Below are 17,574 nucleotides of genomic sequence, written 5' to 3' on the forward strand. Positions count from 1 at the left end.
ATTCTCTGCTAAAAAGAAAATACCTAAAAACAATACCTAACTAATGTTGCATTCAATTCGTGACAGTATGCATAGAGCTTCTCCCTTTGTGTTAAGTGTATCATTCCAGTTTTTCAAATCTGTCAGCTGAAATGCTGGAACCCACTCTAACGCTGTCTTACTTCTAAATAACAAACTTAGGAAGTGTGCTTGTAGAGGGTAAGCAGAAGTGCACAGTATAAACCCAAAGTGAGTGGAGAGTGAGTGTCCAAGGGAAACTGGTATTAGTTGTTAATCACATTGGAATTCTAGCTTCTCAGTTCATCACATGGCTACTTTCCCAGATTTGTTTCATTCATCTCTCAAGTAGAGATAAAGATGACCTGTTTTTTTTTTGTTGTTGTTTTGTTTTTGTAAAATAACTACTGACATATTAGAAGGAACTCCAGAGGCAGAGATCACTCAAGTGGTAATAATTTGGTGTGTTTTAATATCGTCATTTCTTCAAATTTCAACTCATCATACACTCTGTCATCCTGTGCACTAGCATCATGACATCCAGATCTAAGCTTAGACTAAATTCCATAGGCAAAACATACCAAGGATATATAAACAGACTAGCACAATACATTGTTTTTAGTTAACTTTATACATATATCACCAAGATATTTTTCCCATGTGAATGAGACTATATTTAATATTTTCTAAGGATTATTCCTTGCCCACCATTTATTTTACCTGGAAGGATAAACTGACAGTCAAATCATAATCCAATTCGCGTTCCTCGTTTCTTTCAACATTGTGTTTTTGTACACTTAGTCATTTTGAATTTCAGAGAAAACAGCACTAACATTTATTTCTTTTTGTGTAATGCCTGCTTTACCATTTGTGATGGCTTAGTTTATTGGACTCATGACAAACTCACCGTACCTCCAGGGAATCTCTCCATGGAGTTTCTTCTTGATATACCTGTCAAATTTAAGTTCATTTTTTTAAAACATAACCACTGCATTTTGTTTCCTATCACCTGACATAGATTGCCTCTGATAGAAGACAATGATGTGATTTTCTCCCAGTTTATCATATTGCATATAAGGACCAGAAAAATCTTATTTTACCTAGATGTATCTGTTTGGTACTTTTCTTCTCTCTCAATTACCAGTTCCCAGGTGACAGGGACAACTTTTGTTTTAGTCACCATTGGCATATCACAAGTATTTCAGCAGGAGCCATTAATTGAGTTATGGATACAGCATTTTTCAATTCTGAGGAAAATTGCTAAGTAAGTTTGACATAGTGAGAGGGTGATTCTCTTTTAAAAGTGAGTTAGGCACAATAAACACAGAAAAAAGCCCCATAAATATGTTCTTTATGTTGTCACTGACAAAGCTTGTAACAACTTTGATGTAAAGGGAGAAAAATACGAAATGTCTTCCCTTGGAAATATTTGAGACATTTTTCTTACGTATGAACAATGGTTAACTCTAAGGTGTTGCCATTCATTCATTCTGTAAGTCACCTTCCATTGTGATCAATGACATATATCTGAAAGTATTAGGTCAACACATTTGCATAAGGAAAGAAAGCCTCATTCTCCCCAAACTGAGCTCTTTCCACCTAAATGAGAGGTCTTCTGTGACCACTTATATATGGAAACCCGGAACCATTGCGATTGTGCTCACACCATCAATCATGAAATGATTAGGGAAAGTAACAATCATTAAATGCTTAGCCCTTAATATTATTGAATTGTAACCTCCCAATATGGAACTGCCAAAAGCAATATCAGAATGCAACCGACTCAACCATATCTTCCTTGGAGCAAGGCTCTTCTCTCAATTAGCATTTCATCATCTTGGAGAGCAGCTGAACTTTTCAGTTATAATTTTTTTTCTCAAGACCCCCTTAATCTTGCCTATTGAAGTAATTTGATTTTTCTTTATACAAAATACTACACCTTTAAGTGAGAAAAAATGATGGGGTAAATAAAGTAAAAGAATCTAATATTTTCTGAAAATTTAAATTGAATAGTTGTAAACTATTCTAGTATAGCTCTATTGTACTACCCCAGGGATACCAAGGTTTCCTTTAGTGGATGTCATTTCTTGTGTTTCTCATTGTCATTTAGGACCATATTTACCAAATAAATTTGAAGACAACATTCATGAATTCAGGGACACTTGATTCTGGTTTGAAGTCCCAGATGTGTCATAAAGTCAATTCACATGGCCTTTATTCATAACCCTCTTTATGACATAGTTTTCTCTGCATTAAAAGAAATTATAGTGTTGGGTTAGCTAAAGATTTTCAGTATTAAACTCAGCAAATGGCCTAGAGTAGAAACAGTTCTTGGTAGATAAGATTATTTAAAATATTAGCAACATTCATTTTGCCTAATGTTCTCAACTTTTTAACAACTTATTTTCAACTTCTTGTGATACATTTAGGTCAACACAATAGTTTGGCTTTTTTTTTCAGATGAATATTTGTATGAGATCATCAGGAATTATTTATCATTCTCAATTTTTTGAAGTCATATAATTTAGACATAGCTTTGAAAATCACCAAAGAAGAGGAAAACATTTTCATCTTCACTATTTTTATCTTTGAATATTTAGAAATTCAATTCTGCGCAATTGTTAAACATATTTACTTACATCTGATTAGTTATTTAACACCTCAATGAAGAGACCAGCCCTTTGATTTTTATTCTTTTGTTTTGTGGTGCTGCTGTGTGAAAAGTACTTTCAAGTGAAATTCTTATATCAAGTCACAAATTCTATCGCTTTTAACTTTAAAGTAAGACTCGAAGTACCCTTGGCCAGCTTTTCTCTATTCTTTCACAACACTTTATTGCAGTTTGACTAGAAGTCTGAAATGCTTCGCCTTGAAATTGTGTTTCTATGTCTTTTCACCCTTCGTATCATGATCCCTCTATGGTAGGGGCCACTGGATTCATCCTTGGATCTGAAAAGACTTCAAACACGACATGTAGCAGATGCTTAATTGCCATTTCCTGGATGAAGACACACACTATGGGTGATTGGGCAATCCCCTGCTGTCAGGTCAAATGAGAACTTTATCCTTGTGGTCAGAGGATCCTGGGTTCTGGTTATTTCAAAGGCATGAGAAAAAAAAAGCATTTCAGAAAACTTTTCATCTGTGTGTTCAATCAATTTCTTTCTTCTATCAATGAAACTGTGTGTACCATGGACTTTGTCACACTTCTTGCTTGGTTTGGGACACCTGACTCTATCTCAGTAATATGGTATATTATTTAAGAGTTCATATTGCATATTGTCTGCACTAATAAAATAAACTCCAATTCTATATATGCTTTCCTAGGAAATGTCTAAAGTTTTTAAAGCTATTGATAGCAGTGATAGTTACTGTTGCACACTGAATAACGCATAAACTTCCCAAGTACTTGCCATATGTTAATTGTTTAATCTTACGGAAATCTTTTGAGAGTTATTACCATTATCACATTTGACATCTTGGGAAGCTGAGGTACCAGGGTTCAACATCTGAACTCTTTCATTTGCAGCATGCCTAGGAAATAGACAGCAGCTCTAAATTTGGCAAATGCAGATCAGTGGGGTTTATGATGAAATAAACAGATCAGTGAATATAATATTGTAAACCTATTTTTGTTTATGTGTATGCACTTTTATGAACATGACCGGACACAGGCTTGTGCATGTGTGTGGACATTTGAGGACAACATCTCAGGTTTCCTTTATTGCTCTTACTTTATTTATTGACAAAGAATCTCTTACTGGATGTGGAGCTCAGCAATTTTGCTAGCAAGTTCCACGGAATCACCAGTCTCTACTTCCCTAGCATTGAGAATACAGATGAGACTATTGGTACCTGAATTCTTTTTCTGTGGTGGGGGGAGCCTGGGTACCAAACTGAGGATTTTTATATTCTTGCTTATTGAATAACATCTACTTAGTACTTAGAAGTTTATCATTGGCTATTGCACAAATGCAACAAACATTACATTTTAATTTAATTATTTTTGTAATTAAGTTGAAGAAAGGAACTTTATGGTTTTAATTTTAATTTAAATGAGTGGCACTAATTAATTTAATTTGAATTCATAGTACTAAATTAAATCAATTTAGTAGTCAAATGGGTAGTTACTCCACAAGGCTCTGAAGAATTGGTGCTATGGTATGAATATGTTATCCACAATTTATGTACTTAAAGCTTAGTCTCCAGTTTAATAGTGCTATAAGATGGAAGCTAATGGGATTATATTAAGTCATGGGGGTTCTACTCCAGTACCTTGCTGTCACTGTTTAAAGGGCCTATAAATCCTTTATCAGTTTGTTCGGCTAAGAGAGAACACTGTAAGAAAGCTTTTGCTGGGTTCTTGAAAACAGAATTTTATACACATCAGCTTCCAGATTTATGAGAATATATTTCAATCATAATGAATATCCTGGTCTATGGTATTATGCTACAGTATCACTGAGTGGAGTGAGATAGTTGGGAATATACTTCAGATGCAGAAAGTTACATTTATTGGACCCTTAAGTCATCAAATAAAGAGAGAAGACAACAAAATTCCCTTTTACCTCTTTAGAGGCCACTGGGCACGGAGAATAAATATTTGAGTTAGATAATTCTTTAATGATTGTTTTCTTTTCTTTAAATAACAAATTAAGAAGAAATGGGCTTGAATGAGGAGTTAAATGATGGGAGGCAATGAAAAATAGAAATTAGGTTGCTAGTGAGTTTCTCTATTAGAAAAGAGGCATACAGAAAAAAAATCAAATGGCACTTGATAGACACACCTTTAAATCATACATACACAAATATTTATTGTTTTGACTGTAAATAAGGCTGATATTTTTTGCCCCCGAACTTTGAGGTATACAACCGTTAGTGGAGAATTAAACACCTTTTACAGTTGCTTTCTTCCTTGCTTATACATATTTTTTTTATCATTTTGGGGAATTTCTTACAAATGAGTAAAAGAAAGGTAAGTGTTAATACAGGAAAAGACTGTTTTATTTAGATTTCCCACAATTTAAGTACAACATATCAAATTAAGACATTAGAAATATTCAATTTATGATGTTTTCTCAAGTAGAATGATAATCCAAACTAGACTAGTGTCTAAAATTTGCTTGTTTGATTAAATCACTTGTTTGTCCAGGAAAATAACTATCTTTTCCCCCTATTAACTGCATCACTTTTTCTTACTGCTTCTTAGTATTCAACCAAAGTTCAGCATCTTAGAAGAGCTCACATGTATTATTTTCCAGATTCTGTTGGACAGCATTCAGCAGTTGCAAAGAGACAGAGTTGGCATCTCAGTATCTTACAAAGCTACAAAAAGAAATTGACAGATTTAATTCTTATTTAAAGATGATTTACTTCCAAGATCACCAAAGGTATTGATACGATTCAGTTTTATATGGATATACACAAAAGCACTTGTGTCTGGTATTCGGTCTTTCACTTCTTTGAACTTTAGACTTCTTTGAACTCCTGAAGCCTGGTCAGTGGTTGTCTCTAATTTCTTACCACTTGGTTCTTTCAAAATTGAGATGACATTGTAAAGCTAGTAAAGGGAATCTTTGAAGAACGTATGAAGGGAGGCCAAAGTCGTGTATGTGGTAACATCACCAGAGGAATAATTGTTTGTCAGTGTTACCATATTGAGTAGGGGTAGTTCAGGATCATTCATTGGGAAGGAATTGTACCAGAGTGTATACACTTGGCTTCTGGTATGTGGCACCTGCTTTAGAAACTTCTGCGCTAGCTGATGCAATATGCTACAGCTGTAGGAGTAAAAAATGTCATGGATCTATCATATTATTTTCTTATGCTAAACCATTCTGGTGAATACCATCAAAGTGGAAAATTCATAAAAACTAAAACGAATTCTTTAGTCAGGATGTTTTGTATTTAGATGGTGTGTGTGTTGGTTTGAATAGGAATGGCCTCCATAGGCTCAAAGATTTGATAGTGTTTTCACCAGGGAATGGCATTATTAGAATCTGTAACCTCGTTTGAGGAAGTGTCTCACTGGGGGTAGTCTTTGAGGTTTCAAATGGTCAAGCCAGACCCAGCGTCTGCCTCTCTGCCTGCTGCCTGCTGATCCGGATGCAGTACTCTCAGCTACTTCAGGAACCATGTCTATCTTCATGTTGCCCTGCTTTCCACCATGCTGATAATGGACTAAGCCTCTGAATTTTGAGAAAGCCCAAATTAAATAAATTTCCTTTATGGTGCCTCTTCACACCAATAAAACACTGACTAAAACAGATGGTGTTTGACAGTTTTTGGAACATTTACACATTTTTAAACCTATTTTTCTCTAACAAATATCCCAGAAGACATCCGGGACATGGACACTGTTCATATATTACCGTAGAGGAACAAATGGTCTCACAAGAAATTGAGCATCATAATCTAGTTATACATACCCATAGAAGGCTCTTACCAGCACGATAATTTCTCTAACTTTGCAAATGTAAATGAATCATTCTTTCATCAGTTTATTTCCTCCATACCATGGAAACTATATGTCTGTTTTCAGTTACTGTAAAAACCAAATCCAGGCATCATTTCACAGATCTGCAATCTTAGATATTCAGGAGGCTTAGGCAAGAGGTTCATGAGTTCAAGACCTGAAATGCAGAATTAGTTCAAGGTCAGCATCAAGAACAGGGAGTATCTCAAAAGAAAAAGAAAAGAAGGCATGGCTGTAACTCAGCAATAGAGAAGCCTTGGGTTTGCATCTCAGCACTTTAAAATAAGTAAGCAATAAATAAATATAACAATATAAAAATAATAACAAATAATTCAACATAAATATGATCTGGTGACAAGTCAGTCCATTATCCATTATTTTTAAATGAAATAAATTAATATTAATAAGAAAACCTGTGATTTCTCTGAATGAAGCTTGTTTTCATTTTTGCCCAAAAGACTGTGGCATTTACATCTTTGAACTATCCCTCTGCAATTGTGATAGGGCATGATTTATTCTATTTTATATATTCTATATATTCCTGCTATAAAAATAAACTTTCAGTATTGTTAAATAAAATGTCAGAACAGAAAAAGAAAACCTATTCCTTTTAATGTCACAATTTCCACTTTAATGAAAGCCTGGGTGTAGCATTTGTTTTCTCTCCTCTACCATTTCTCCAGGCAGAGAAACAGTTTGCATTCTATTCATCTTCGCTGACGGAAGAAAATGCAATGCTGTACAATTTGAAGCATATAAGAATATAACTTGTATTAAGAATCTGTACAACAGAGAGGTTCACATTTCCTTCTTGTTTTGCCCTTTTCCTTGTTATTACTTCCAATGGAAGTATGTCATGACAGATAATTGTCTGGCTGTAGCGTACCTTGGCAGTAACCAACAGCTCTCTAATTGGACTTAAGACTGGTTCAACCAGAGGAAAAAATGATACTGTAAACCGATGTAAGAATTCAGTACTGGTGAAGTACTGATCTATAGCTACTAATTTACCAAACCAACATAATCCCTTACACTCATCTTTTCACATCTGTCCTTTTATCTCCAGATATGTCTAGTCTTCATGCCTCATCAAGGAAAGTGCTTTTTTTTTTTAAGGGAATTTCTTTTGGTAATAGACAGAAATCCCTACCAATGAAAACCGAGAGGAGAACCAGTTCTCAATGGATACATCTACAAAACTTTCTCACTCAGAAGCCTTAGGGGACATTGAGGAAGATTATAAGGAACCAGTGTAAGAGCCAGAGGATTGGGGAGTTTGCTGTGAGATTGTTTCCCCAAGTAGTATCAGAGGCTACAACCATAAAGTCTCACCAATATGGCTATCCAAACACAAGCTAACAAGAGTGGTCTCAGTTGGCATCCCAAGGTGGATGGAGGAAAATCCCACACGGCTATAATCCTGTGCAAAGAACTAAGGAAACTGAAGAACACGGAGATCAGGAGTGGTAGCTTTCCCCAGGCAAGAGCATATCAAAGCGTTGTCCCATGCCAAATGCTCAGCTCTGAAAATATATGTACAAATAACATTATGCAGACTGAGTAAGTTATATTGAGAAGAGGACCCAGGTTTAGATTCTGTCACATAAATGACATTTCAGGACCATATGTCACTCCTGTTCCAGGGGACCAATACCATGTTCTATCCTCCTTTGGCAATAAGCAAGCATGTGTTGCACAGACATACACCCAGGTGAAATATTTATACATATAAAAATAAATACTTTCAAAAATAGATAAAAAGGATATGAATGTGTGTTTTGGGAGGGTCTGTCAGAAATGGGGGATAGAGAATGTAGGGTGATTAAGATTAAAATGGGTTGTATACATCTGTCAAAACTCAAATCTAAAATAGGGAAAAAACTTGAATAGATATATCTCCTCACAAGATTAAGAAATATCTTGCAAGTGTGCTTTCAAAGGTAAGCACACTTACCTTTGAAAAGATATTGATAAGTAGCAAAGCTTCCAGTTATGAAGAATAAGAACTTGGGCTCTATAGTTAGTGAAAAAGAAAGAATGAAATAAATAAATGAAGGAAGGAAAGAAAGAAAGATGGCAGAAAGAAAATAGTATTGGAGGAATATAGAAAAGAAGGAAATATTTTCAATTCTAATTGTTGTTTAAAAATTTTAAGTTAAAAATCATAATAATGAATTTTTCAACATTCGTATGAATATTATTCAATAATTAAATTAATAATTATAGAAAATATAAAATGTTGATAATGAGAAGGAAAAAATTTCTTTATGTGCTCTTAATTTTATTTTCAATATGTGCTCTTAATTGCTATTACTAGCTATTTTTCTATTCTATTATTTTTAATTTTTCATCAGTATATTTTTTATATACATTATCTTCTCTCAACTCCCCCAGATCATCCCTTTCTCTTTACCCACCCAACTTTACATTTTCTCTCTTTATGAAGAAAATAAAATAATAATAATAATAATATACAAAAACCTTCAAGACAAAAACTACAAAGGAAACAAAATCACACAAAGAACATGGAGTCCATTTTATGTTGACCAACTACTCTTGGGATTCTGGTTGGAAATGCAGGGCAGTTGATAAGCCCAGTGTCACTCCACTGGAGAAAATTGATTTCTGTGGAAGTGAACTACTTCTGTCTTATATTCAAAGCCCGCTCCTCAAGGTAGAACCAATACCTGACACTGCTAAAATGTCCAAAGACCCAAGACGAGAAAAGGTTATGGTCCTTAGGGGAAAAGTTATTCTTTTAAATTAAAACTGGATTAGATGAATCTTAATGACATATGGCTATACTCATAGGTCAATCTTGATCAGAGAAGCCTTTTCTTTCTGTAGTAGCAATTAACTAGAGACCAACAACTGGATGCATAGCAGAGAGTGAGTGACTTTGGAGCACTCAGTCCTCAATGTAATGTCTTTTTAAAATCCATCCCATTATGACTCAGGGATCAGTGTGGAAGAGGAGCTAGCGGGTTTTTAGAGACAGAGGTGGTGGATGAGTCCAAGAAAATGTCATCATCCAGGTGGTAATGATAAGTGTATGAACAGGCATGGTAAATGTATGAACACAAGGATACTGACAGCATGCACAAGACCTACGCAAGTGCAAATGAGAGAAAATTCCAGGTAAAGACAAGGAAATGAACATAAAAATCCCATCACTAACCAAGTTTTTTCTTTTTCTTCTGGAGTTGATACCTGATGCAAACAAGAAAATCTGCTTCTAAAACCCTTGAAGGTTTTATCCTAGGTCAGGTTCCATTAGCATCACTGTGCCTTGTGCCTCTTCTAGGCCATTTGCTCAATGCTTTCTTTATTGTCTTTCTTGTAAGTAATGAGATTATTGACAGCCTGAAATCAGTAAATTGTATTACAGACATGGGTAGGAAAATATGTTAATATATAATGATTTTACATACCTAATTTCTAAAACAATAAAATGAGGAGGCTGAGAGCATCAGTTATTGTGAGTGGCAATTTTTTGAATGAAGAGTGAAGAGTTCTCTATATTTCAGCTTTGCTTACAAAATCTGTGTTAGCAAGAGGGTAAATCTAGTGTTGTAATTAGAAATACTGACAGCAGGGATGTCAAAAGAGAGCGACTTTTTAATTTGGGTTGAAACATACTGTGAAAATCACAAGTTTTTGGGTCAGCAAAGATATTGAACTTTGAAATGTGAAACTGTATATGAGAAATGTGGGCAAGAGGATGTTTTCTTGATTATTTGCATCAAATTCTAAAATACCATAAATTATAAAATATTTTAAAAGGTGATTATGATATATGTTCTGAAAAAGTGATTTAATTCTCACCCACCATGGCTTGCCATCCATCAAAGATTTCTTTGTGATTTTTGATTGACTGAACCACAACAAAGAAATTATTTTAGCTACAGAGTGAATCCCTACAGTAGTTAAGGATTGTGCTGGTTTAATTAAGTGGCAGTTGTAGGTTTCCTGAACAAGGATGACTTCAGTAGACATGCTAATGTGAAAGGGAGAGTGGTCCAAAGGACATTTTAAAAAAAAATTATTGAAAATAAGTCTTTCTTTTATACAATACATTCATTACAGTTTCTCCTCCCAGCATTCCTTCCAACTTCCCCTATCTCTCCTCTCCCCCAGATCTATTCCCCCTGTTTCCTCTTCAGAAATGTGTAGGTCTTCAAGATACATTAGTTAAGAAGTCTAGACCACTAAGGAATCTTGATAGTGAGACAAATAATGTTTCCTCAGGGAAGTATACAAGAACTGGTTATGCAATACAAAATGGTCAGCCCTGAAAATATGTATATGTGTGTATATATATATATATATATATACACACAAATAACATTATATAGACTAAGCAGATTGAATTTATATAATAGGAATATAAATATGTATGTATTACTAAATAAGAAAACTCTTGACATCAAAAAATTATAAAAATGTGGAGCAACATATATATTATTTAAACTTAACTCACACATGAATACATTGTATTATATATGTCCATAATAAAAGAAAAAGAAGACATGAATTCAAAAAATCAGGGAAGAAGTGAACATAAGGTCTGAAGGGAAGAAAGGGAAGAAAAATATGTAATATATAATTGTATTGCACATAATCACATTAAAATTTTACCATTTTCAAGATAAAATAAATATATGTGACTAAAATGGGCAAAGTAAATGGTCAACTTTGAAGAGATCATGAAATAGTGTAAAGTAGTGCGTACTGCCATGAAAACACACAAATGAGAGCACAAATGTGTACCTGGTCGTGAGTCAGAGGCAAGGAAGTGATACCTCAACTGAAACATTTCATTGCCTCTTTTCTCTGTGATTGAGGCATGATGCGTGCTTTCCTTTTTAATTTGCAAAATCATGCTAACAGCTCAACTGAATGCTTTTCTGTCTAGAGTATAACATACTCTACATACTGTACCTCAAAATACCATCATCTCTTTGCTGTGCCATCCCAATGTTCTGGTAAGTTTGTCTTTAGTCTACCACCATGCTTCCAGCCTTTTGTCTCTTGGCAAGCCAGAGAAGTATTGCTAAACCATGATGGAGACTCAGTCATTTCTGTGTCCTAACTCTGAGGCCATTCAAAGCCTTTCATGACTAAATACTTCATATTACTTGGTCCCTTCCTAATTCTTGCACATTATCTGCAACACCTCCATTTCCCTTTCTTCTTCCTTTGGACCTTTTCATATATCAGCTTCTTTAAACTCATGTTTTTCTTATAACACTCTTCTAGATGTCAACATGACTCACTGTATTCTTCTTCAAGTCTGCTCAGATAATGTTAGATACCAGTGACTGCCTTATATAAACATATAAACAGCACCTCCCACAAGTACATGCTTTCATTTTGTATTTTTTCATGTATGCCTTGTTTTCTTTTGCCTTATCCTGTTATTTAGTTTGGGTCTTCTCTCCATTGCTTCCATAGAAATTTCATGAAAACAGATTTCATTTTGTTCACATCTTATTTCCACCTCTTAGACAAGTGTGGAGTTAAAATTTGCCTGATTAATGAATTTCTCAATTCAGAAGTACCACACAGATATCAAGTACAGTACCTAGGGAGTCAGCAGCAGATTAAATAACAATAAACATTTTCCTTTTATACTAAAGCATATGAGACAGAATCTAGGGGATTTTTAGGAAGTGAAAAAGACAGAATAAGGGCTAGAGATCCTGTTTAGAAATTTCCTCTTTTTCTATATGTCTTATGTAGAAGACAGCTAGCTATGGTTTCCACACAGAATAGTCACGAATCTGAGAAACGACAGAAGTGCAGAGCAGCAAGCTGCCTTATTTATACAATGCTATTCTTTGAGAATAAACGTCCATGGGAGAAGACTAACTGTGAGTGTGGTGTAAGGGACTCTGAGGATCCGCCACCACAGAGATGAGCCTTCACGCTCCCTCGAATGCCATGAGGCATCATGCATTGTTAAAGAGGCACTAGCTCCTTCCTTCTCCCAGAAAAGTGCTGTCTTTGTTTTGAGTAGAGTCATTTTCTTTGCAGATCTGAGAACATTCTTGCGCTGCTTTCTCCGGTCATATAAATCTAAGATGTTATGAGTGTGAAATGTTAAAAATAGTAGCAAGTTGTTCACGCCATTCAGAAATAATTTGTTTCAGGAAAGACTTGACTTTTTTCTGAAGTGGTATCTTAAAACTTTCAAATTGAATGTTTATTTTTGGAACTAAGATTATTTCAAAACTCTTTTACTGTCATTCAACCAGAGAGCTCAGTACAAGTTTATATAGGCTATACTTGAACACATACAAAAAGATCATATTGCAGTATATTTTACTTTCAGCTTCCCATCTTCATGTGTTGTGTGCCATATGTCTATCCCTAAACATTGCTCTGTAGCAATAAATTCACAGAGATGAGATAGAATACAAATGGTTAGATCTTCTTTGCTACCACTAATCTATTCCCTCCTCCCTGTTTCGTCTTTTATTTATAACGTCAATTAGATAAAATTAAAATCATCTTTAAAGAAATTTAAACATAAAAGATGATTTTTGTTTGTTTTTAAGATTATAATTTAATTACAACATTTCCCCCTGACCTTTCTTCCCTCCAAACCCTCTCATATAGCTCTCCCCATTGTCCTTCAAATTCATGACCTCCTTTGGACATCCATTTGTATTCCTAAATATAACCTGCTGAGTCCATATAATGTTACCTGTATGTATATTTTCAGGGTTGATCATTTGGCACTGGGCAATCAGTTATTATGTTCTTCCTCGCTGAAGATTACATTTCCATTACCTGCTTTTTGCACATTTGCTTATAGTTCTTTCTGTAAGGTTAATTAAATTCATTGGATTAAGTTTAATTTAAAAAATGTAGTGAGGTTAAAAATAACCACAGAGAGAGGGATGTGAGCGTGATAGGGTAGTGGGGGAAGGTAAATGCTTGGAGAGGTTCCAGTGAGAGCCAGGAAGAGGAATGGGAGAAAGTAACCCATTGAGGAGCCGAGCAGAGATGCTACGGAGTGAGTCTCACTTGATGAGTAGGACTTGCTACGAGTTGTCCTTATGTTCAGGTCCCAGGTCTTTCCTCTGTCTCCACAAGTCTAACTATACAGAAGGTATATTAATATAGTTTATTCTTATTTTGTTTTACGAGAAAGTGGGTTATCATGAATAGATAAATAGGGGGAAATATGATAAGAACTATTCCCTCTATTGGATACTACATCACATATTACCTACTATTGTTCTCTAATTACAAATAAAAATATGGTTTCAACCTTTAATTTGAATAATTTTTAACTTAAAATTATTGAAAACCTTCTATGTTGTTCCACTAATTTAAGTCTGAAGCAGCAGCTCACTGAATAGTGACCCCTATGATGAACATTTTTTTAAATTAAATTTAATCCAATGAATATACCAAACTGGATGAAGAAAGTCCCTAAGGCTTCAAACTTACAGAAAGAACTATAACTTAAACTTCAGGTCATTTTACATTTGATTTAAATTGATTACTTACAATTTCCTTTTTGCACACATATTCCAAGGGAAAACATATTTGTGAAATCGATGAGCTTGTGTTTGACCCAGTCCTGCTCAGAACAAGCCCAATTAGACTAGAATCACATTTGTTTCCTTGTTAGTCAGCTATTCATCACTGTGACACAATGCTTGATTAAACTACTCAAAAGAAAGACTCGTGGCTTTAGATGTTTCAATTAGTGGTAGCAGGCTCCATTACTTTTGGCCTGAAGCAAGGAAGAACATTTTGGAAGAGAGGGTGTGATGGAGTAGATCTGCCCCTTTCACGTCAGCCAGAAAGCATTTAGAGAGACAGCAATGGACCAGGAACATGAGGAATGCATACCCTGTAGTCAACAACCTTCAGTCAGGACCTATCTGATAGTTTCCATCACTATCAAATAAAGTGGATTCAGAGCCTTTGTGATCCATATGTCCTACGACTGGATTGATCAAACAGGGGCTCAACATCCAGTTCATGAGATTTATTTTTGAAGATAGCTCATGCAAAAATCACCACATGATGTGATAATCTGACATTACAAGGTTTCTGTTAACTCTGAGTTTAATATCTTATTCAGCAGAAAAAATAAGATATTGTTACAGCAAGATCTATATGGTGTTTGAGAAAATAATATACATGCATCTAAGAAAGTCAAATAAGAACAGAGAACATGTTACTGAAGATATTAGATGAAGAGTCATGTCTTGTTGAGATGGGCAGGACGTAGGTAGGGGCCAGAATATTGACATTTTAGATGCCATGAAACTGATTTTGACTATTAACCTAATGTCAGCAGGGAGTCAATGAAGTTATTAAGTAAATGAGTGGCAAGACTTAGTTAAATATTTCAAGTCGGTATTTATTTAATTTAACACTCAGTATATTGAGTTTTAAAAGAATCAAATGAAAGAAAATGGAAAGTTGACAAAGGATTGAGCTAAAAATTCCAAGCTGGTTTAGCAACATTCCTAATGTTGTGAACCTTTAACACAGTTCTTCATGTTGTAGTGATACCCAACCATAAAATTATTTGATGCTACTTCCTAACTGCAATTTTGATACTGTCATAAATTGTAATACAAGGATCTTATTGCAGGATATCTGCTATGTTATTCTCAAAGGGCTCACAACCTACATGTTGAGAATCACTTGTTTAGAGAGCCTTTTAAAATATTTTAAACGGACTTAAATATCAATAATTTCAAATGCTTTTAGAAAGTGTGAGTCACTTTCAGATCTATATGTGGCTTCTTACTTGAGATTTATCTTCTGCTATTCATCATAGTCTTTTAAGAAAGATCAAAGGATGGTAAGGATAGTATACTTAATATAATATGTCTTAGGGGTTCAAGAAGATATGGCTATTATCACTTGGGGGTCGAATGGCAGTTCTGTCATATCTAAAAGTGGAATAGACACATTTTTAGCCTGTTCATGTTAACAACTCTAAATATATTTTGACTAGTTGTTCATTGCTAGCCTACTAAATTTCATCTTCTTTATTTATACCACCATCTCTGCTGTTCTTCAGAGTTTCAACCAAATTCAGTACAGACATTTACCTAAATGACCTAAAGTTACTGGATCATCACCCTAGATTTATTTTTCCGGTAGAAAAAGGATATATGTTATTTAGATGTTTAAACACATGTAGAATAGCAGCATAGGCCTTGCTCTGCTGCTCATATAGAATGCCAGGAATATAATTCCATACAAAAGACTGGTATTTTATGATATTATCATTGTAACATTCCAAATCTATTCAAGTAGAGAGTGTGTGCAATGTGAATTATAATTACATATTAAATAATTAATAGGAAAATAGGTTTATTTTTGAAAAGGAAGAGAAGAAACTTAAAATTGAAGAAATCAATAGCTATAACATTTAGTAAAATTTAATCTCACTAATTTCTTATGCAATATATATATATATATACACACACATACACATACACACACACACACATATCGATGAAAAAATAGGCCATAAATTTGAAGGAGAGCAAAGAAGGGTATATGGAATGGGTTGGAGAGGATATACCTAATTATGTAACTATATGAATATATAAATATATTTATATATTATATAAATATACTAATCTATGATATATAACACTATATATTTTACATAGTATAATATATTTATGTAAATATATGAATAGGATATACCTATAGTATAATATATGTAATGTAACTATATGAAATTATGTAACTATACAATTTCAAAAGATAAAAGAAATTAAAATTAAACTAATAAGATGGATACTCTTGTATAACCTTATTTTTTGCTAATTATGTTATTAAACTTATCAAATTTTATATAGAGACATTTAATGTTATAGCTTTATAAAGAGATATAGTCTTTAATCAACAAGCTTGATGGTTCTTACATTTTGTTCCTTTTTACTACTTATCACATTAAAATTGGTGTCTTACTCTTTTAATTAGAAATCATTTTAATAGTGATAAATACTCTCAGCATTAGATCTAGTCCATTTTCCATATTTTAATAGGAATTGCTTGAGTTTTTCAGTTATAATAATGTTTTACAACATCAATTAGAAAGTCAACATGATGCATTCCATCTTTGCACAAGCATAAGCCAATGGAGTTAGTTGGTAATGGCATAAGTGGGTTTTGATCATTTCCATTCCTGCCTACCTCCAAATCTATCTGGGAAATTATTGATGTAAATCTTATGCATATGTTTTCAGCACTACAGAAGCTTTGACTTCACCTCAGCCCATTTAACTTAATTTTATGGTTTGAGAATTCTGTATTTATTATTGAATATCTATTATTCAAGCCCCTCCTTCCAGCCCCTCATTCTACCTCCTCCTGAGTCCCATTGCTCCCTTCCAAATTCATGCCCTCTTCTCTTTTATATATTAATTTTTCATTTGTACAATCCAACCTATTTAGTCTATTTACTGTTATTTTTATGTAAGTGTCCAAGGCTGACCACCTCAGATAGGACAATGTATCTGGGAGTGTATCCCTGGAGGAAACTGGCTCTCTTAATAGTGGCCATTGACCACATTCATGCTCTTTATCTATACATGAGAGTTTGTGGAATTTCCTCCATCCACATTGTCATGTCAATTCATGATGTCATTAGATTGATCATGAGAGTTCATGGGGGTAGTTTCCCTGTCATGTCTCTAGGGGATAGTATCCAGCAACAGGAATCCTGTCCACTGCCTCTTATAAATTTTTCACACTTGCTTCAAAAATGTTCCCTGAGAAGTAGGTATAGGATCAGTGTTGCAGATCTATAAATTGTGGTTAGATTTCCCACAAACACTTATTCTGCATTTTGGCCATGTGTAAGTCTGTGTAGTAGTATCTATCTGTTGTTAAAAGAAACTTCTTTCATAATGTGTGAGAACTACTCTTATCAGACTAGGTCAGTATATAGGCTCAATATGTTTAAACTTTTAAATCTTAATGAAGTATAAATACAACATGGAAAATATTCCTTTGCCCTCCACTACTTTTTTTTTCTTTTTAACATTTTATAATGATGGTAGTCTATATAACAATTTTTGCATGTTGAGTGTACTGGGTTTATTAAG

Source organism: Microtus ochrogaster, linkage group LG1 (assembly GCF_000317375.1).
Source record: "Microtus ochrogaster isolate Prairie Vole_2 linkage group LG1, MicOch1.0, whole genome shotgun sequence".
Taxonomy (NCBI): domain Eukaryota; kingdom Metazoa; phylum Chordata; class Mammalia; order Rodentia; family Cricetidae; genus Microtus; species Microtus ochrogaster.